The 23,344-nt window shown below is 44.0% G+C and overlaps 1 protein-coding gene across 7 annotated transcripts in view; it reads right to left on the reverse strand.

The window, feature by feature from the left end:
- The window catches only part of Spin1 (spindlin 1), a 74,077-nt gene that overhangs the window by 39,302 nt on the left and 11,431 nt on the right, over positions 1–23,344 (reverse strand). Inside the window, exon 3 of one of the 7 annotated variants that reach the window (XM_090329775.1) lies at positions 2,978–3,017. The exons of 4 other annotated variants lie outside the window; for them this stretch is intronic. The gene's annotated coding sequence lies outside the window, so the exon portion shown is untranslated. Of the gene's footprint in view, positions 1–314; positions 413–2,977; positions 3,018–19,313; positions 19,433–23,344 lie in introns of those variants that run through there. 2 more of the 7 variants (XM_090329777.1, XM_090329778.1) reach the window with 2 other exon arrangements.

Consider the following 23,344-nt stretch of genomic DNA (forward strand, 5'->3'; position numbering starts at 1 on the left):
TTCTTTTTTGTCAGTGGTAGGGCTTGAGCTCAGGGCCTGGGCGCTCAGCTCAAGGATAGCGCTCTACCACTTTGAGCCACAATGCCCCTTCCAGTTTTCTGGTGGTTAACTGGAGATGCTAAAAGTCTCACGGACCTTCATGCACAGGCTGGCTTTGAACTGGGATCCTCAGATCTCAGCCTCCAAAGTAGCTAGGATTACAGGCGTGAGCTACCAATGCCCGACCCCCACTATATTCTAATGTATCTGCTCTTAGAAGTCAGAAAAGGGGTACAACGGGATTTCAGAAAAGGCTATTCTAGCACAGTCCATACCCCAGCAGGAGGAAATGAGCCAGACGACTGTGAAGGTAGGTGAAAGTGGGGTATGCCATCACTGATAGAAGCTCAGCTACATGGATGGAGAATAGGAAAATCAGCAGGCTTAGACAGGAGCGAGAGTTACAACTAACACAGTTTTCCTTTCTCTTTCTGTTCCCAATGTTCCAGAAACTAGATAAAACTTCCAAGAAACGTCCTCACTCATACAAACATTTAAGTAATTTTATGAAAGTGGCCTCATCCTTTAGAACAAATTTGGTTTCAGAAACAAAGTCCATGTAGTGAAACATATTTTCATATATATTCTCATAAGGCATGAAAAAATCCACTACAAATTTCACTGATAATTAGTTCTCGTATATTAATCTTTACGCTTATATTCCATGTCAATTACTCGAATGAATTTAAAGAATTAAACAGATGTGTAATTGCCTTGAAACTGAAGTATTAAAAGCCACTGAGAAATAATTAAGATGTCTAGTAAAGAGAGAAATAAATCGAACTTGAAGATAAAAGTCCTAAACTAAGCCATGTTCAGAAAGTGGCTCATGTCTATGATCCTAGCCTTGGTTCAAGGCTAGACTGGGCAAAAAGTTCACCAGACCACCACATCCAAACCAATAAAACGATGGGTATGTAGCACATCCTTGTCATCCTGCTTACATGAGAAGAGTAAACAGAAGAATGGTGGTCCAGACTAGCATGGGAAAAGAGCACAAAAAGGAATACGGGGTGTGGCTCGGGTGGTAGAGCCTAGCCTAGCAAGTAAAAGCCCCTAGATTCAAACTGCAGTGTCACCAGAAAATAAATTCTAAACTAGCCAGGTGTGTAATGCACCTGAAATCTCACATACTTAAGAGGCTGAAGCAAGATGAATAGTTGAATACCAAAGTTTGAGGTCAGCTTAAACAATATAGCATGAATTTATCTGAGAGAAAAAAAAAAAAGCAAACAATGTAGGCACAGTAGCTCATGTTGGCTATCCTAGCTACTTGAATAAAAAGCAAGACCCTGTTAGAAAAGTACTAAAAGGAAAAGAGCTCGGGGTATAGTTCAAGTGGTAGAATACTTGTCCAGAGAAGCACAAGGTCCTGAGTGCAAACTTCCAATGAAACAAAAATGCAAAACACTAAACTAAAAATACCTTTTCAAAAATCATTTAATGAGGAAAGACTAAAAAATCAATGATTTTATAATTAATTGATTTAACACATATTCTGAATTCCTAGTGCTGGGAACAGGTTGAAGAGATGTGAAGCAAAGAAAAGGTGATGTAGCTAGCTCAGCATCAAAACACTTGTTCATATAATTAAAAAGTTAATAAACAAGCAAAACAAATAGTATATCAAATGGCACTGTCTGATCCCAAACCTCCACTTGAAAACATGTGTATACTACTCCATACTGCTACACCTTTCTGCTAGTCTTTACCTCACCTTCTAGTCATCTGCATTACTTTGAAGACTTTGCTTTCTGGTTTACTTACCTTTCCGTATGTATTCCTATCAACATTCCTGCAATCCCAGTACCCATATACATTTTTTGACACTATCCCTGAGCTCTTAAGAAATCCTCATTTCAAACTACTGCCACACTTGAGCCACTTATTTCAACTGTCTCAGGTTAGATCTTTCTATCAGCAATAACTGCGACATCTCCAAAATCTCTACGTAGAGATCTCACACTCAAAATCACCTCTGACTAGTCCAGGTTTTTAACATTAGTACAACCACTTGAACAATTCTTAAATACATCTGATAGAAGAGATAAGAGTTCTTGTAACACAACTTTGGGCTAAACCAACAAAAGGGAAAAAAACATGCTACACGTCTCTCTCTAATATGTTGAAGATTAGCTATTAGAGAAAATCACATTCTGTTTGGATAACCATTCAACCAGGAAGCAACATAAACGCTCCTCTTATGGACAATCCTGCCTCAGGACTCTGCCTATTTCATGTTTTCTCATCCCATTTGGCCCTGGCAAATATAGGCTCAATGTAAATAATTGTATTTGCTCTACAGGTTTTCTTTATACAGGACAAAGAAATCAAATATGGAAATACTGTTTATGAGTACAGGCTCTGACAGTGCGTAATTAAAAGAGGAAAAGATGAGGCAGATGCCGGTGGCTCTTGCCTATAATCCTAGCTACTCAGGAGGTCAAGAACGTGAGGCAAGCTCTTTATCACTAGGCCAAACTCCTGGCACCTGAGATTCTTATTTCCAATTAACTTCCCAAAAAGCCACAAGTTGAACTGTAGCTCAAATGACAGAGACTGCTAACCTTGATCAGGAAAACTCAGGAAAAGGACTCAGGCCATGAGTACAAGCCTCAGATCCAGCACATATACACATATACGCACATATAAATCAATCTCATTTAAGTGTAATGAAGCAATCCTTCAAAAGGTTCTAAGACAGGCCCTCATGGCTCATACTTATAATGCTGCCTACTCAAGAGGCTGAGATCTGGAGGATCTCTGTTTAAAGTCAACCTGCCCCAAGTAATCAGAGACTCATCCCCAGTTAATCAGCCAAAAGCTGGACTGGAGGCATGACTCAAGTGGTCGTAAGCAAGAAAGTCAAGAGTGAGAGGCTCTTAATTCAACCTACAGTAACAGCACACATTAAAACAACAACAAAAACACTACTTACTAGGTACCGGAGGCTTGTGTCTGTAATCCTACTCAGGAAGCTGAAATTTGAGGATCATGGTTCAAAGCCAGCCAGGGAAAGAAAGTCCATGCAAGACTCTTGTCACCAATAAACTACTCAAAAAGCCAAGAGTGGTGCCGTGGCTCAAGTGGTAGAACACTAGCCTTGAACAGAAAGCTCAGGGAGAGTGTGCAGTCCTGGAGTTCAAAAAACAACAACAACAACAACAAAAAATACTAACAAATAAAAGACTCACCAATGACTTAGATTGTTTAAGGGCTAGATAACTTAAATGTTCCTAACTTTATTAGTGTTTGTTGTTGTTTTTGTTTTTGCCAGTCCTGGGGCTTAAACTCAGGGCCTGAGCACTGTCCTTGGGCTTCCTCAAAGACAATACTCTACCACTTAAGCCACAGCACCACTTCTAGCTTTTTCTGTGCATGCAGTACCGAGGACTAGAACCCAGGTCTTCATGCACGCTAGGCAAGCACTCTACCACTATGCCAAACTCCCAGCCCAATGAGTTAGTATTTTAAATGTTGTGACGAAGAGCAATTATGAATGAAAATTAGATAAAATTACTCTTAACTTTACAAATTTAATAGAAAAATCTCATGGCCAAACAATAATATCTGAGTTTTAAAACAGAGCAATTAGCTTTAAGACAGAGATGACACAATGCTTTGTGTGTCTGTGCATTTGTATGTGTTACGGTCCTACAGCTTGAACTCAGGGAACTGCGCCCAAACATTTTTGCTCAAGATCACCACTCTATCACCTAAACCACAGATCCACTACCAGAGTTTTGATGTTTAATTAGAGGTAATGCCCTGGCTATCTTCAAATCAAGATTCTCAGATTTCAGCTTCCTGAGTTGCTAGGATTGCAGACATAAGCTGCTGGCACCAGGGTAAAACAATGTATCTTTTTCATCATTAGTGTTATTTTCAGGATATTAAGGAAAAGAGACTAGTGTAAATACTAAATAAAATCTCTGTACAGAGTGATATTAATTATTAAATATTAGTCAGAAAATGAAGTTGTGCGGTAAACTGATAGAACTTTAGCTTTAAGCACAAATGCTCGGGACAGCTCCACACCGAGTTCAAGCCCCTTGATCAACAAAAAGTTAGTCTCTAGGCAAAAGCTATTAAAACAAACAAATATCTCAGATTTCTATGACAAAGCTATTTTGCATGCCAGACACTGGTGGTTCACACAATGCTAGCTACTCGGGAGGCTAAGGTGTGAGAATCGAAGTTCAAAGCCAGCCTGGGCTCTTACCTCCAATTAATCGCCAGGAAACCAGAAGTGTCACTGTGGCTCAGTTTTAGAGCGCTAGCTTTGCACAAAAAAGCTCTGAAACAGCATCAGGCCAAAACTACCTTGTAAAAATTAACCTTCTAGGGTGAGAAGTTTGGCTTAGTGGTCAAGCAAGTGCCTGCATGCACGAAGACCCAAGTTCGATTCCTCGGTACCACGTACATAGAAAAAAGCTTGAAGTGGTAGTGTGGCTCAAGTGGTAGAGCCCTAGCCTTGAGAAAGCCCAAGGACAGTGCTCAGGCCCTGAGGTCAAGCCCCAGGACTGGCCCCCCCCCCAAAAAAAATTAACCTTCAAAAACAATGAACTATATATATAGCTTATGGGTAGAGGTGGTAGGGAAAACTAGGATGTAGCAGTGAAGGAATGACACTGTCCAACAAGAAATGTACTCATTACTTGATTTACGAAAATAGTAATCCCTGTGAATATCACCTTTATAATAACAATAAAATTAACACTCAAAAACAGCAATTTAACAAAATATAACAAAAACTTAAAAATGTAAAAATTAGTCTACAAAACAGATCCTGTGAGTTGGCCAATAAAGAAATGACGTCAACAGTATTAGTGCCCATCTACTCAAACTGGAAGGGAAGAATAAGGACATAACACACTGGTTAGCTCGGAGTTAGATCATACTCAACAAGGTTTTTGCAGAGACCTGACAAAAACATTTTGCAAAGTAATTACTGGTTAGTTTCAACAAAATATTTTCAGGTGCAAACCCAGGCAGGTCTACGATGAAGGAAAACGAGCTCATTTTTGGAGCATGGGAAAACATAAGCAAAGAACACCGCCAGACAAAGCACCTCTCAATGAAAGCAAGTTCACACTGGAATGCAGGCCTGCTAACTTCATGTCTACGTCCTCTCTGTCCAGATCGCTTACAGTACTTTCTTTCCACCCACAGGAACATCAATCTTCCTCAGCAGAGCAAGTGCATTTCCCTGATAAATAACAATGACATGTAGAGACATAGAAACAGTCATTGTTTAAAGCTCAAGATAGTTCTTTTATTTGGTCTCTACTTTTCCATTCCTTCCCTTGACAAACTGTTCAAATTTTCATCACCCTTAAACAAAAACAATCCTTTCCCGTGCTATCCCACTTAATCTGACTTACAATGTCATTCAACAATGGCTGTCATTCAACAATGACTTTCATTCAACAATGACTTTCATGTTGCCAAATCCTGTCACTTCACCAACATCACTGGATTTTACATTTGCACCATTTGTGGTACTTTGTGATTGTATTTTTCAGTTCTTCTACCCTTTCCTCCACAGGGTCTAGCTCTCCCATCCCATCCCCAAAATCTTTCCAATTCATCCTCAGTGCAATCCAAAATCACACTCCTGATTATCAGCATATGGAACTGAGAATGCAAACTCTTAAGGGCCACCTACCAGCAATATATTATCACTGCATCTGGGAAATGACAAAAAAAACTTGCCCACGGGTTTCTGTGAACTATCAGATGCCATACAGAAACCTGTATGTATCTTCTCTTGGTTTCCATAAAGAGTCAGTAAAAAGTTAGAAATTGGAATTGGGAATATGGCTTAGTGGTGCTTGCCTAGCATTCCTGAAACCCTGGGTTTGATTCCTCAGAGAAAAAGCTAGAAGTGGCGCTGTAGCTCAAGTGGTAAGAGCACTAGATAGCTTTGAGCCACAGCTCAGGAACAGCGCCCAGGCCCTGAGTTCAAGCCCCAGGAATGGTTAAAAAAAAAAAGTTATAAATTACAAGGAATAATACTTCCAAATCAACTAGAAATATGTTTGAGTAAAATCCAGAGACATTTATAGTACATGTTATATCACCAGCATTACTACTGAAGAAATTTTTTGAGTCCCACAGATTAGTAAGAAAAACCCAAAGAGTGGGAGTGGGCCTGAACAAGATGACAGGCCAGGAAGCTGGGCAGCAGGTCCAGCAGTAACATACACATTCTCCAATTCAAGAAGAGAGAAAAATGGTTTAAAAGACTTCCTATTGTATTCATAGAGCCAGGCATGATGGTACACAGTAATAGTCCTTGCTACTGGGGAGGACGGAGCAGGAGGACTACCTGAGCCCACGACTTCAAGACCAGTCACTAAACCAAGACATCTCAAACGAGCTAATGACACAAAACACTGCTTAGCTTTTAAATCTTGTGTCCAGTTCAGAAAAGTTGTGTACTCTTCAAGCCACTCTGTCAAGCACCTCAGTTTTGAGGAGCTTTCAGCAACAGGACCAGCAGGTAGTCCAGACCCTCTACAATAAAGCTCGCAGGTGGGGTAAGATCTCAAGTAAAAATCTACATAGGGAGGGAAAAGGTGAAGTGGCATCATTTTTTTCTTCTGGTATGTGGAATTATTTGAGGGTTTTTAAAATAATGTATGCCGCCGGGAGTTTGGCCTAGTGGTTAAAGTGCTTGCCTAGCATGCATGAAGACCCAGGTTCGATTCCTCGGTACCACATACATAGAAAAAAGCCGGAAGTGGTGCTGAGGCTCAAGTGGTAGAGCTCTAGCCTTGAGAAAAAACCCAAGGACAGTGCTCAGGCCCTGAGCTCAAGCCCAGGACTGGCAAAAAAAAAAAAAAAAAAAAAAAGCCTTAAGGGCCGGGAGTTTGGCCTCGTGGTTAAAGTGCTTGCCTAGCACGCATGAAAACCCGGGTTCGATTCCTCGGTACCACATACATAGAAAAAAGCCAGAAGTGGTGCTGAGGCTCAAGTGGTAGAGCTCTAGCCTTGAGAAAGTCCAAGGACAGTGCTCAGGCCCTGAGCTCAAGCCCAGGACTGGCAAAAAAAAAAATAATAATAATAAAATAAAATAAAATAAAATAATGTATGCCAAAATGTACTTCCTGAGCATGTAAAGGCTTTATGTACAGATCATTTTAAGAGCATGTACAAGAAACTAACCGCAGAAATGCCCACAAGATCACAAGTACTTAACCGAAGATAAAAACAGAAGATATATTTTTCACTATGTATACTTTAATATCTCTCAATGTTTTATTTTGTTTTTGTCGGTCGTGGGACTTGAACTCAGGGTGCCATCTCTAAGCTGTTCTTCTCAAGGCTAGTGCTCTACTATTTTGAGCTACCACACCAGTTCCTGTCTGTAAATGTTATACCAAAAACATGAGTTATTTTTTTTAAAGTATTCTTTAAAGCCTTTAAGTCCACAGGATAAGAGAAAAAAAACCTAGGCAAGGATAGTGATGTAGAACATACAAATAATAAAGTAAGTGGGTTGAATCCTCCTCCCCAAACATACTCTATTAAAGAAAACAAAAGATCTTTTGAGTAAAATCTGGCTCCTCTCCTTCATTCAAACTGTGTGGGTTTGCAAACTGAAGTCTGCAAATTGAGACCAAAAACTGCTTGGGGCCAGGATGTAGAGCAGTAGTAGTGCAGTTCCTAGCTTGGCACAAGGCCCTGGGTCCTATCCCCAATACCTAAAAACATAAATACAATTCTGCTCTGATCAACTGAGCATTGATCTAGACCTAGAGCTTTTCTACTTAAATAGATCAATGTATAGACTTTCATAGCCACAGCTTCATTTTAGTTCTAGGGATGGCATAATCAACTGGCCAATACCACAGGCCAGACCTGTTCTGATTCCTGCTCTGGCACTGTCCACTACAGTAACCATACCCAACTCTTCTTTGCCACCCCCACCCCCTCAATTTCATTGTACTTAAAAATCCCAGTTCAGTCAATGGCACCCAGTCCCACAGTCATTTCTGACATTCAGGGAAAAATATCCAGCACTCTCAAGAATACTGGGGCTCCCCACACAAATTTATTTCTTACAGCTGCAATCTCCAGAATGATTTCTGAATCTTCTCAAGAGTACTGAGCAGGTATTCTATTACATGATAAATCCACATCAACCTGTCTCTCTCTAAGCCTTTGAATCCCTTCCTTCAACAGTATACCAATGCAGTTCTGGCTTTGTAACTCTCAATTTCATTTAGCTTAGCTTCAACCAACCTCTAAACTGCTGGAGCCTACACTTCTGAGTCTAGAAGCTCTACCCGAAGGGTCCTTATCAATAAATTCTGTCTAATCTAATCTTTCTAGTCTTTCCTAAACTATCTACAGCCTTAAGGTCCATTCCCACAAGAACTGTCCGAGGTTCCTGTGTCTATGGTGAAACTAGTCTTTTGGATTGGAATGTACCTCCTCCTGACTTACCCATCACAAACCTCCAAGAGTAAGGGTGGGAAGGTTCTGCCCAAAAGGAGGCCAGCAGCAGGGGAGGTGGCCAGATAGGTTACTCCCTGTGACAACAGGCAGCACAGCAGCCCTCCAGCCCCCACCTAACTCAACCTCCTAACCAAGTGCCTGCCTCCAGGTCCATTTTTAAGAGTCTGTTCCTTTCCAATCAACCTTCTCACTACTCACAAATTGGAAATTTTGTCTGCCTATCTTTAAGGGTAGTCCCTGAAAGAACACCTGGGTCTCTTGGGGGAGAGAGAGGGACTTAAGCTGGGACTTTGCTGAACTACATTTCCCAGAATCCCCTTCCTCACATGCTTCTGGCTTGGGCAGGCCCTAAGAGTCTTCTGTAGCAGGTGGAGGAGGAAGGAGGAGCAGTAACTTTGTGCAATCATTTCTGGGGCCAATTTCTGACTCACCTCTCCCCCCAAATAGCTCCTGAGCTAGATGTATTCAGTTCAACCAAAACCAGAGATAATCAGAACTAGCACAGTTTTCCCCTCACCTGCCCAAGGCTTCCAGCTCATTCTTCCCTATACTGTACTCACCTTCCTTTCCCAAGTGTCCACTCTCTTCACTTCAAAGTCCAGTATCAGACACAAAGACCACAGTTTAGCCCACTCATAGCCTGTGTAAACTCAACTGACTGTACCAAGTCCTTTAAATAACACACTGTTATAAATAGGCTCTCCAAGAACCACTGGAGTCACAACGATAGACACAAAAATGAAGAACTGTCTCAGCAAGGCAAAATTTACTTCTGCAGAAGAGTATGCCATCAGCTAAAAACTTGGCAAGCAAGCACACAGTGCAGGCAAGCTGCTCCCCTATTTATCCCTAAGGCAGCAGGCCCTGCCCCTCTGCTCAGGCTGGCTGAGCTCAGGTTCACAATCTGCTGGTGACTAGCTAATCTGAATAGGATAAAATATGTTTACATAAGGTGACTTCTGAAATAACAAACAGTGTACAAGTATCTGAAAACATACCCATACTCTCTACTATTTCTATTTATTTTTTCTTGTTGTTTGTCCTGGGCTTAATGTGGGACCTGGGTGCTGTCTCTGAGCTCTTTTGCTCAAGGCTAGAGCTCTACCTCCTGAGCTACAGCACCACTGTTTTCTGGTGGTTAATTAGAGATAAGAGTCAAGAGTTTTCTGCCCAGGCTGGCTTCAAACCATAATCCTCAGATCTCAGCCTCCTGAGTAGCTAGGATTACAGGCATGAGCCACCAGTGCCTGGCACCTCTACTATTTCTTGAACAACCAGGTGTGTTTTAATATCACCTTGAAAAGAAACCAATTTTACATTTCAAACCCCTTTTCCTTAACAAGAGCCAAGCCACCAGGCCAAAGCAGGAACTTTTGAGCAATATGCGCTGATAGAAAAAGACAGTTTTCCTCATAATATACATCCATGTGTTTACATACCCTAGTAGTTCTATTTCTGACTGAATTCAATGTAATACTGAAAAGAAAGAAAAAAAAATACAGGGCTTAGGGTGTAGTTCAGTGGTTATTTGCCTAAGCATGTGCAAGACCCTAGGTTCAATCCCCAATATTGGGAGAGAGAGGAGCCAAAACAGTAGCTAATGTTTCCTAAATAATCCCAGGACAGCTACCTGAAGAACAGACCAACAAACCATTCAAATGCTCAGTTTCCTGAGCATTTCACCCTACCCTTTTTTGCAGGGCAACTTTAAAAAGCAGTTTAGGAAGGTCAAGAAATAAAATCTCAAGAACTTCAGGAAACTGGTATTTGTAACAGGCAGTGGGCACCAGTGAAGATCAATCTCTCCACACAAAAAGAAATGATGGGGCCTACCTGGCGCTGGTGGCTCATGCTATAATGTTAGTTACTGGGGAGGCTGAGGTCTGAGGCTCACAGCCCAGGCAAGAACGAATGTCTGTGAAACTCTTACCTCCAATTAAGTATTAAAAAAAAAAAAAAAAAAAGCTAGACACAAAGCTGTGACTCAAGTGTACAACACTAGACTTGAGCAAAAAAGTTAGGGACAATGCCTAAGTACTGAGTGCCAGCACAAACATATTTAAAACAAACAAAAATAGGGCAAGGGAAAGGAAAAATATCAAGATCCTGGGAGGAGGAGGACAGTGAGCTCAGAAAGGCCCAGTAAAGCTGGCGGTAAGAAAGCAGAGAACACTGCTGTGGGTAGGACCTAAGGAATTACAGTCCTCCCTCACCCATGGTTTCACTTTCCATTTTCAGTTAGCAATGGGGTAAACGCAGACTGAAAATAGCAAGTGGAATAATTCAAACCTTTCAGTTGTATACGGTTTTGAGTAGCATGATAGATGTATCCTGTGCTACCTTCTCTGCCCTGCTCAATTATATTCTGTCCAGGGTGACCATACTATGTACACTACTGTGCTACTTGGCACTAGTATGTGTACATAGTAAGTCTATCTGGGCTGTCAAATCCACTGCTGGCAGAATCTAAGTACATGCATCCAACCAATTCTTATTTTACTTAATAACGACCCTAAAGTAAAAGGAACGGTGATGGTGGGTAGCAATCTGGACATGCCAAACAAAGAGAACTGTAAAAATAACATCTCCTTTAGTGAAGAGGCAAAAGTTCTAGAATTAAGAAATGAAGAAAAAAAAATCATGTGCCAAAGAACTACAGTAAGAATTGACACTCAGTAAATTGTGAACAAAAAGAAATTCATGCTAAGTTTGTGGTCACAGCTCACTTGAAAAGTGACAACCCTAGAGCAAGTTAAATGCCTAGGAAACATGAAAAAGACATTGAATTTGGTGAAAAACAAACAGAAGGTAGTAGTACTATAGCACAAGGTAGTAGAGCACTAGCCTGGAGTAAAAAAGTTCAAGGGCAGTGCCCAGGGCCTAAGTCCAAACCCCATGGCCAACAAGAACAAAACCACTGAGCCTGGTTTGGTGCCAGTAGCTCAAACCTACAATCCGAACTACTCAAGAGGCTGAGATCTGAAGGCTCTCAGTTTGAAGCCAACCCAGGCAATAAACCAGCAAAAAGCTGGATGTGAAGGTGTGGCTCAAGTGGTAAAATTCCAACTTTGAGCAGAAAAAGCCAAGTGAGATCACGAGGCTCTGCGTTCATTAACTTCTGACATTAACAAAATAAAGGAGGTACCTTTTGCCAGAGAACCTCACCAACTAAAAGCTTTTATACATACACAAATACAAAGCAATACATGCACAAGGTTCACTGCAGCAAAACTGTTTATAAGAGCAACAGAACATAAACTACCCAACTATTCATCTCTAAGAAAAAAGTTATAATAAGCCGAGTAAATAAGTAATAAAGTAAGCCAGCCAGTGGCTCACATTTGTAATCTTAGCTACTCGGGATGTTGAGATCTGAGGAGCGCAGTTTGAAGCCAGCCCAGACAGAAAAGTCCATAAGACTCTTATCTCCAAATAACCACCACAAAACCAGAAGTGAAGCTGTGGCTCTCAGTGGTAGAGGACAATCCTTGAGCACAGAAGCTTAGAGACAGTGCCCAAGCCCTGAGTTCAAGCCCTAAGACTGACACACACACACACACACAAAAGAAGGTTGCAAGCAGAGCTTTCTGAAATACCAGGATTTGGGGGGATGATAGAAGGGGAATGATGGGGGAAACTCAATCAAATAAATGAAGAAAATAAATTCTAATTTTTGTGTCCAATCATGTAAAGATAAAAATAAAAATAAATTAAATGTTCTTTTTTAAAGAAATACCAGAATTAGCCCTTCCTCAGCATCCATGATTCTATCACCTGTGCCAGCACCACATAGCCAAAGTCCTAAGGTGCTACAAAGGGGTAGGTAGCATTTGCATACAGATTACACAAATCCTTTCACATATTTTACACCACCTCCAGCTATCTTAAAATCACCAATGCAGTACAAATGCTATGTATCGCATTGGTTAGGAAATCATGATAAGAAAAATTAATCTTTGGTTCCTCACTACAGATACATTTTCTTCCAAAAATATTTCCAACCTATGGTTGGTTGAATCCTGGGATAGAAAACCCATGGAAACAACTGTTAGTTAACTAGGCAACTGTTAGTTAATAGAAAGAAAAGATGTGTGGCATAAAAAAGAGAAAGAAGTGTGTGATTTTATTTGCATAACTAGAAACCCCAGAATAGTGTAAGAGCAAGAAGAGACTTAAGGGAAACAGAGGGCAAGGACTGTGACTCCCTAAAACAGTCCTGCTTTCTGAATTGCAGAAATACCCACATAAGTATTTTACATGGTGAAAAAGTACAATGAAAACTAAAAGCAGGATGAACATGGCCATGCATATCTATTCTCTCAGCACTTGTGAGACTGAAACTGGAGGATTTCAAGGGAATTCAAGGTCAGCCTGGGAAATGTAACAAGACCTTGTTCTCAAAACCAAAAGGCTAAAATTTTAAAACCAGTTACTCAGGAGTCTGAGATCTGCTGATCATGATTCAAAGCCAGCTCAGGCAAAAGGAGATTCTTATCTCCAGTTAACCTCAAGTAAGCCAGAAGTGGAGTAATACACTAGCAAAAGGAGCAAAAAGAGCCCAGGGATAGCACCCAGATTCAGAGTTCAAGTTAATTTTTGAACCATGAGTCTACAAGGGTCCTGAAAAGAGAGAAAGCAACTCAACACCCTCTGGGGGGCGGGGTGTGGGGGACTGTAAGCAGAAAAAGAAGTATCTGGCCAGGTGTTGGTGGTTCATACCTATAATCGTAGCTACTCAGAAGGCTAAGATCCGAGGATTGCAGTTCAAAACCAGCTCGGGCAGGACAGTCCGTGAGATTCTTACCTTCAATTAACCACCAGAAAACAAGAAGGGGCACTGTGGCTCAAAGTGGTGCAGTGCTAGCCTTGAACAAAAGAGCTCAGGGCCCAGGCCTAGAGTTCAAGTCCCACAACTACCACCACCACCACCAACAACAACAAAAAATCAGATTCCCTCCCTTTCTTTCTCACTCAACTCAGGCTAGCAAAAGAAAGGATATGACTACAGGCAAACTAAATGACTTATATAAAATCAGATTTTTAAATTTTTGTCTTGAAAAAAGATAACCCAAATACATATCTCAAATATGTATTTTAAATGTCTTATTGTCTCAACATGTACAAAAATTGGAGGAGAGAAGGAGCCTTATTTGGATAATATCCATGATGGGTAGATCACACCTTTCACATAATACTACATGCTGAGTCCAAACAAACCTCATCCTCCAATGACTGCTCAGTTCTCTAACAGGTTATGGTGAAGACCACAGATGCTCACCAGCAATTCCTTATTCTGTGTGTCAGTCCTGAGGCTTGAACTCAGGGTAGGAACTGTCCCTGAGCTTCCTTTGCTCAAGGCTAGCACTCTACCAAATAAGCCACAGCTCCACTTCTGGCTCTTTGGTAGTTAATTGGAAACAAAAAGTCTTACGGACTTCTGCCCAGGCTTTGAAATACCACCCTCAGATCTCAGCTTCTTGCATAGCTAGGATTACAGCTGTATGCCACTTGCACCTAGCAGTTCTTCAACGTAACTTCTATTCTGCTCTAAAACGAAGGTCCAACTTGGCCCTACATTCAACAGTTACATCCAACCTAAAACAAACTAACTCCAACTGTATTCATGTGAAATGTAATATTCAAAATCTGGCCCCAGCGGAGTACTGGTGGTAGTTCAACCCTGTTCTAGCTATTCAGAAGGCTAAGATTTGCAAATTACAGTCAAAATATAGCCCAGACAGAAAAGTCTATGGGATACTCATCTCCAGTTAATTAGCAAGAAGCTAGAAGTGGAGCTCTAGCTCAAATGGTAGAAGACCAGCTTTGAGTGAAAAAGCCAAGGAAGAGCAAGAGGCCCTTGGTTTAAGCCTCAGAATTGGCATGCATGCATGCATACACATCCACACATAAAACATACATAAACACACACACTCCAAACAAGGCAGCCATACAAAACTACCAGCATCACTATAATCATCATAATGTCACTTAGCTTATGCCTGGAGCCCTATTCATTTCACAGCACTTTAAGTTTTCACATGATGAGGTAGGTCTACTCATTCCTTAAAAGTGATACACACACTCACACAGGAGCAAAATGTAACCTGGACTCTCTAGGATTCAAATCCGATTTGGTCTCCAACTCTTGTGGATTTCTGTCCTCTCTCTTCTAATATCTAATATTCCTTCCCAACTCTAATACCCAGGTTTCCTTTGGTATAAAATTCCTTCACTGTATGCATGCATATCTTCACTAGCAGACTGTAAAGATATGTCTCTGGTTATGAACTTAAGTCATACAAGAATGGTTCTAGGAAGGACATAGAACAATTTTAAGGTTGAAACGTAGGTACCATGTAAAGATTTAATTTATAAGCCAGGCTCCAGTGGCTTACGCCTGTAATCCTAGACACTCAGGAGTCTCAAGATCCAAAGGATAGAGGTGTAAAGCCAGCACAGGGAAGAAAACTTCTACAATTTCTACTTCTTCTACAACTTCTAATCAGCAAAGAGCCAGACTAAAGGCATGACTTATATGATAAAGTGCCAGCTGAGCAAGCAAGCTGAATGCCAAGACCCTGAGTTCAAATGCCCATACTGACAAATCTGAATTGTAACTTAATTAAACCAATACTGACGCATAACCAAAAAACCGTTCACTTCGATTTGGAAAAAACAGCCTAGTAATACAAACTTCAAACGGAGAAGGGAGAAAAAAATCCACATTCACTGGCACCAGCTGTTATATTTCAGGAACTATACTGGGAACTCTGGAAGACTCATTCAGTTCTCCTAACAGGCATATATGGTAGGTTTCACTCCAGTCTGCAGTTTAAGGCACAGAAGGCTTAAAAGCCTACATGAATCAGTTACCTAGCTTTGTGCTTGATTTCAGCTAAGAGGGTCCTGACTTGAATGGCCATGCCACTTCAGAGCCCACATTCTTCACACAACACTACTGTTTCCAGACTGAGCAAAACAATTGGGCAAAATAGTTGATGCTATTCTTCCAACTTCTCATTCAAGAAAAGGAATACACATTAATCAGCTGAAAAAATATGTATTATACTTAGAACCTCCACAAATGGAGATTCTGCTAATGACTTTAAGAATTCTGGAAGGCATTATTTGCAACCTTTAAATAATCCTTTTTAAGACCATATTGCCTTTTGCATACATTTCATGTGTTTCTAAGCTAACATGAGAAAAAAAAAGAATGCTATCAATTAAGGAGTACAGCCAGTGAAGATTTAACTGTAGTCAGGTAGGCCACTAGAAACTGAAAACACTATAATTAAACTTCTTCCAGTAAGGCTAGTTGCACTCTTATCGATCTAAGAGCCAAACTTGATACAGTGACCCCAAAACATTAAGACACACACAAGCCACCTAAACTTCATGAACTCTAAGTTCAAAAGTAAGGGACAAACACCATTTTTTTTTTGCCAGTCCTGAGACTTGAACTCAGGGCCTGAGCACTGTCCTTGGGCTTTCCTCAAGGCTAGCACTCTACCACTCGAGCCACAGCACCACTTCAGTATGTGGTACTGAGGAATTGAACCTAGGCCAAACTTCTGGCCCAGGAGCACCATTTTCTAAGACAGAGAAGAAGGACAATGTCAAGAGTCACAAGAGGTCACTAGTAGTTTCCTAGTAGACTCCTGCACTAAGCCCAAGACTGGACTATTTTACCAAAATGGAGTCACTCCTACTCAAGTTGGCCAAACAAACCAAGTTGTTAAGTGACCTTCAAAGAATTCAGGAGATGACAACCACATTTCCCATCAGGCCAGTTTTAATCCACATAATAAAGTTCCCTTTGCTTTAATACTTACACAAAGTAACTAGAGTAATCTGTTATTCTTTTATTGCTATGTTCCTTCCCCCTCCTCCTCCACTTATAAAGAAAGTAACTTTAAAATCACCAGTCCTCTTTGTTCTTTAATTCTTTCTTTGGTCCTTTTTGATCTGAGACTATTTCTAAGCTCAGGCTACTGGAGAAGTTGAAACCAAGAATTACTTGAGCTCAGGAATTTGAGACCAGCTGGTCAACACAATGAAATTTAGGTATGAAAGAAGAAAAACGTTAAATTAAATAAACACCAACGCCTCTACTCAGCTCATTGGAAGAGATATAAAATCGAATGTCTAATTCTAGAATCACACAGCTAAGACCTTTAAACTGCCATTTATTCTTTAAAAACTTCAATGAAGCAGGGCCCAGAGGCTCATGCCTGTAATCCTAGCTACTCAGAAGGCTGAGATCTGAGGATCAAGATTCAAAGCCAGCACAGGCATAATAGGACCTGAGACTCTTAGCTCCAATTAACCTGTAGAAAATGGGAAGTGGGGGCTTGGCTCCAGGGTAGGATGGTAGCCTTGAACTGAAGAGCTCAGGGACAGCGCCCAGGTGGAGTTCAAGCCCCAAGACCCAGGTGGAGTTCAAGCCCCAAGACCCACAAAAAAAAAAAGAAGAAGAAGAAAAAAGAAAATTCCAATGACCCACATTTTGCAACAACTGTTCCAAGGACTATTCGCTGTCCACTGGATTTCATGATTTTCACTGACACTACACCAAGAATGAAAGAAAAACAGTTCAGAGGCAAAATACTGCAACACTTCTCAGAGCCTCCAGTAAGACAGTGTAGATTACAACCCTAAAAGGAATATAACAAGAATTCGCCAAACCTACTTGAGGAATCTCAATCTTCCACTTTCTATCTCCAATCTCAGAACTAGCAAAGCTTTTCACAAACAATGTCACTGGAGCAGCTGGTGGCAGATGGCTCACAACTGGAATCATCCCAGCTACTCGGGAGGCTGAGATCTCAGGATCACAGCTGGAAGCCATGCTGGACAGGAAAGTCTGTGACACTTACCTCCACTAGGAAGGTCTGTGAGATTTATCACCAATCAACCAGCCAAAACCATTCTGGGAGCCTGTGGCTAAGCTTTGAGCAAAAAACCTACTGCACTCAGGCCACAAGTTCAAGCTCTAGTATCTCACACACACTCACTCACCTAACTGCTGCCAATATTATTATTGCTGTTACAGGCACAATCAATCAAAAGCAGATCAGTCAGCACTCCCTTATCCACCAGTTTCATACTCAAGAAGTCAACCAATCTAATTGAAAATGGTCAAAAAGTTGTGTCTGTATTCAACTGTACACAATTTTCTCATCTTTCCATACCCAATTCAGTGGAAGGACTTACACAGCATTCAGAGCAGCAAGGCACAGCAGCAGGAAGTGGCTGGGCATGGTAGCTCATAGCTCAGAATGGGCAAAGCACACCTGTAATCCCAGCACTACCAAAACTGGGGCAAGACCATTAATCAATGCTAACCTAGGCGATACAGTATAACCTTATCCCCAATAAATAAAAAATGACTGAAAATATAACCAGACCCTTTGCCTGTCATCTATATCATACTCATTGTAGCACTACTTACTCAAAAAAAAAAAAAAAAGAATTCAAATAAATTCTACTTCCCGTAAGAAACTAATGCTACTCGAAATTTCGACATAAGCATATTGTGCAACCTTACTATATAATTATCAAGTCTGATGATACTCACCACTGCCAATTGTGTGAGTTTACCCATTAACTAAAGCTGGGGAGAGGGAAGAGGGGAAAAGAGATGGGATGAATAGCCTAACTTCACTTGACAGCTCCAAAATTTCATCACCCCGGGGGTGGGGGGGGGGGGTGATCACAGGAGTGCTTTCCCTCTAGTTTAGGTCTCATTTCCCACCGCCTGACAAAAAGCTATGTACAAGGAAGGCAATTACTCTCCTGCCCGTCCACCCTCCTTTCAGACTGTAGTTTCCCATCCAGGAAATTCGAGCAGAACAAAGTTACTGAGGTCTCTGCACATTTCAGGATGGATGATAGAGTCTTGGGCACTGTGAAATCCCCCCTGGAAGACTTCAAGGTACCTCGTCTGGCTTTCTGATGTGCATGCGACGTAACCAAAACCCACTTCCACGCGTGGGGAAATCCTCTGCAAAACCCGAAATCCAATTCACACACACACACACTATTTATGTATATAAAAACAATTGCGTAAACAAACTTTGCGATGCGCAGTGGACCGGCACCGGTGAAGCCCCCCGGTGGAAACCCAGCCCGCGCTGGCCCCGCAGGAGGGCTGCGACCCCCCCCTCACCAAGCGCGCAGCTCAGCCCCGCACCGCGCGACCATCCGGGCGCATTCCCGCGCGCACCACCCAAGGTCACGCAGGATGGGGGTACCGCGCCCCCCGACAGGGCGCACCGGGAGGGGGCGTCCCCGGAACCCACCCCCCCGCCCCGGAACACGCAGCTGCAGCCATGCACCGCGGGCGGTCGCGCGGGGCCGAGCCGCGTCCCCCGGGTGACCCGACCCCGGACGGGAAGGGGGGGGTCCCGCCACGCCCCTCCCCCCACCGGCAGGGGTTACGCAACGCCCCCCCTCCCCCGGCGCGCCCGCGAAGCTGCGGGCAGCCGCCTCCGCCCTCAGCCCCCCGCCCAGCGCGGAACAAAGCGCGGGCGAAGGGGCCGGGGAGCCGGGAAAGGGGCCCGGGGGGGCGGCCGCCATGTTGGCGGGGGCGGTAGGGACCGGGTGGGGGCGACGAACAAAGGAGCGCGCGCCCGCCCCAGGCCCAGCCCGTTGCGCCCGGCCCGCCACGCCCGACCGGCAGGGGGCGCTAAGGGGCGCCGCCCGCGGACAATGCGCCCGGGGCCCGCGCTCACCTGAGTCCCCAGACCACCGCTGCACCCAGCGCCCGCGCCCTTCGTGGTGCACGCCCGACCCGTGCATCTCACCTGCCGGCCACCGAGGCCGCAGTCCGCGTGCCCCGAAGGTCCGCCGTGGCTCGCTCGCGCTCCCGCCGGCCCAGCCCGAGCCAGACAGCTCCTCCCCACCCCCGCTCCTTGCCGCGGCCGCCGCCCGCCCCCCAGCCACCACGGCGCACGCGCACTGCGCCCGCCGAACTGCGACGGCCGCGCCGCCCCGGCGCCTGGCGCCGTCGGTCGTATTACGCATGCGCCTGGAGGGGCGTGGCTAGTGGAGAGGCGGGGCCTGGCGCCGCTCACCTGGAGGGCGGGGCGCGGGCCCGGAGAAAGCTAGGTGCGCGCTGCAAAGCCGCGGAGCTCTGCGCAGCTGAGCGCTCGAACCCTGGGGGGGAGCCCTCGTGGGCACGGCTTCTCCGGGAAGCCTGGCGGGGTTTTGTTTTCGCGCAGGAGGAGGGCTTTCCAAAGATCTGCGTCCTCTTTTGTCCAGGGACGTCGGCAACCCGGTCCTCGCTCTCCGGGAAGATGGATGAAGGTGGGTCACATGGCGCGGCCGCGCTCAGGAGTGGTGCGCTCGGAACCACGCGGAGCCCCCCGCGCAGCTCGGCTCCCCTCGTCCGGATGCGGGGGCTTGGCGGGATGCGAGCCCTTTAAAAGAATAGATTTGCTCCCCGCGACTGCCTCGGAGAGAACCGTCCTCTCCACCGCAGTGGGGAGGGGCCGGGCGGCCGCGGCGTCACCGCCACCGCGCACCTCGCTGCTGCCTCCGGGCAGGAGAAGCGCCCAAGTCCCAGCCCGGGCTGCGGCTTCTGCCAAGCCAGACACGGGCTTTCTCCAGCCTCCATCCATCGCAGAACCCACCCAGCTCACCTTGCCAGGTTAGGAGCTCGGAATGCCTGCGATCGCCCGCAAATGCGTCGGACTTGGGCGGCCACGAGGACGCCTTTGGGGGGAATATGTTGTTCTTGCTCGTGTGCAAGCCAGGGGGGAGAGCGTCACGGATGGGTTTGTATTCCTGCGGAGTGGAAGGAGAAGGACGTGGAGGCCGAGTCTGCCTCTGAATCCAGCCTGGCTCTGTGTCTCCTTGCCCTCTTAGCCCCACGTCTGGAGCCAGCGGGTCACCGACCTGTTTTCCTCGAGTACATGTCTGCGCTGCCACATCTTAATAAAGCCGCCTCCCACAGTGGTGTCAGGTCATGTTACAAGCCGTTATTGGAAAGCACTTGAAACACGCCAACCGACAGCACCATTGTGCAGTTAGCAGTGCTTTGGGGGGATTTTACTGGTACCTCCCTTCCCCCCAAAATAAGATTGATAGGTACTGACACTAATTAAAGTGCTTGTCTCTACCATCACATGTTTGGCAGGCTCAGGATGGGCTAGTTTCAATACACAGATACAACCAGTCCATCTTGAGAAATAGGTGTCACTTGGTGTGTTTAATGCGGTGGTGGAGTATCTCAGCAACCGGGAAGGGCATACTGGGAAGAAGGCTAGTGAGAATACCTGCATGTCAATGGTGAGAACGCCTTAGGTTTCTCCATTCAACATTATTGACATTTTGAGCTAGATAGATATAGAAGGCTGGCCTCTAACTCAAGATTCTACAGCCACAGGCTCCAGAATGCTAGGATTCCCTGATGAATGGCTTTTTCAGAAGATTGTCCTGTGTGGGATATCTGGCAGCATCCCACTAGAAGCCAATAGTAAATCCCCTCTCCCAACCCCTGATATAAATTAACTACTTTCCCATTCGGAAGCCCAAAGGACTATCAGGAACTTGGGATATTCCCCAGCACTGTGGCTCATGTCTGTAATAAACCTGCCTACTCAGAAGGCTGAGATCTGAGGATCATGGTTCAAACGCAGACAAGAAAGTCAATGAGACTCTTATCTTCACTTAACCTCCATCACACACACACTCGCGCGTGCGCGCACACACACACAGCCAAAATAGAGCTGTGGTTCAAGTGGTAGAGCACTAACCTTGAACAAAGACAGCACCCAGACTCTTACTTAAAGCCGCAGGACCACTCAAGAGTCTGAATGCAATATCCAGTAACACGAAGTCATAATGCTGGACGGAGTCAATATCATTTCACCAATTACCGTCAGAAAAGGATATATTCAAAAGCTATGATTGTCCAAAGGATTTTATAACATCCCTATATTCCTGCCAAAAAATATATATATTTAAAATAAATTGAGGTGAAGTGAGAGAAAACCCAGATAAGTCTAGATTGAGAAGCAATAATAACACAACTAAACTGATCTATTAAAAAGTCAGTATCAGGAAATATGGGCATTGGACCAAAGAAGACCACAGCAAAGTCCATCAGCTGATCCGAAGGAAAAAGCTGAGATTTGAGGATTAGGGAACTTTCTATGTGGACTTTGTAAATATTGGAGAGTATTATTAAATTCCTCAGCTTCGCCAGGCACCAGCACCTTCTGCCTGAAGTCTAAGCACTTGAGTCTCAACTAATGGTGTACCAGGATAGACAGTGGAAGAGAAAGTGGAAAAAAAAAAATATGAAAAGAGACTCAAAAGTTAAAAACAGGAAATAATCTGAAATGGCATTTAAGTTCCCCTCCTACCACATCTTTTTCTGGTCTTTCAATTAATATTGCCATAGATGAAAGGAGCTGTCTAAATCTACCTCCTCCTTTGAAATAGTAAGAATCTGGGAATTCTTGAATGGATAAAGGCAGAAAAAATGAAAGGAATGTCTGGCAAACAAGTTCTGAAGGTTACCTGGAGTTGGCCTCACCTTTCTTACCCACTGTCTAAGGATTAGGTTGCTAGACTGACCAGTATGAAAGCTACAGGTTGGACCTGCCATTTTGAGTCTTTAATCTGCATTTCCTTCATGAGGAGCTGGAAACATTTCTCCATTTCTTTGTACTTTAGCTTGTCATACTGTAAGAGACAACCTAAAAGGCTTTTCCTGGGCTGTGTGAATTAACTAAAAGTCCCTCAGCTTTGTATCTGTAGGTGAAGGGACCCCTTTCTTGACTTCCCCCAAAATCCATCCCCTATAGGCATTTCCTGTCTTCATGACAAAGGAGTACTTGACTCAAGGGGAGCTGTAAATTCCCTGATAACAGCTCACTTTACAAGAGCAGCTTAACCAGGTGGAGTTACCAGAATTCCTCCCCCACTCTACCCCCCTTGGCCTGCCAGGAAGCTCCCTCCCTTTCCTTTATCATCAAAGCAGTGCGCCACAAGCCCACCTAGATGATAGGTGAGTTCAGACAGCAAAAGTGTCAGTGGTTGCCCCAGCCATCACTCAAGTATGTTAAGATTCCATTGGCCACCTGTGTGTGGCCAAGCCCAACCACATGGCTGGTGGCCTATAAAAGTAGCCCGTAGGATTAGGCGGGGTCACTTGCTCACTCACATCTTAGAGACGGCCCTGACCGGTAAGTATGATTCTCGATGCTAGGCGCAGAATAAAACTCTGTTTGACTTCCACTTTTGTGTCTTACTTGTTCCTTTGATCACAGACCCTAATATTGGGGGACTGGACCCTAACAGTAGGGTTTTTTGTTTGTTTGTTTTTGCCAGTTCTAGGGCTTGAACTCAGGGCCTGGGCACTAGCATTGGGCTTTCTCAAGGGTAGCACTTGTACCACCTGAGCCACAGCACCACTTCCAATTTTTTCAGTGTATGCAGTACCAAAGAATCAAACTTTGTGCATGTTAGGCAAGCACTCTCCCACTTGTGGCTCTGTATCTGTGGTCTTTGAGCTATTCTCTACTGCAGTGCCTTTACAATCACCTCAAGCTCCAGGAAAAAGAACGTAGATAAGCATCTTGTGTGGAAGGCAACCTATCCCTCAAACAGGTGATATCTTTAAAAAAAAAAAAAAATCTTCTAGAAATAACAGCCAAAAACTCAGGAGGTCTCTCACCAGGCAACTTCTTCCTGTTCCCATTCCAGTAGTGGAGTGATAACAGTTCTCTGAAACTCCTCCAAGACTGAGCAACTAGTCAAGCAGGCTATACCTGTGTCCTGGGACTATTTTTAACTATACAACCCTTTCCCACCGCTCTATCCCTAA

Source organism: Megascapheus bottae, chromosome 3, assembly GCF_031878675.1.
Source record: "Megascapheus bottae isolate mThoBot1 chromosome 3, mThoBot2.hap1, whole genome shotgun sequence".
NCBI classification, from domain to species: Eukaryota; Metazoa; Chordata; class Mammalia; order Rodentia; family Geomyidae; genus Megascapheus; species Megascapheus bottae.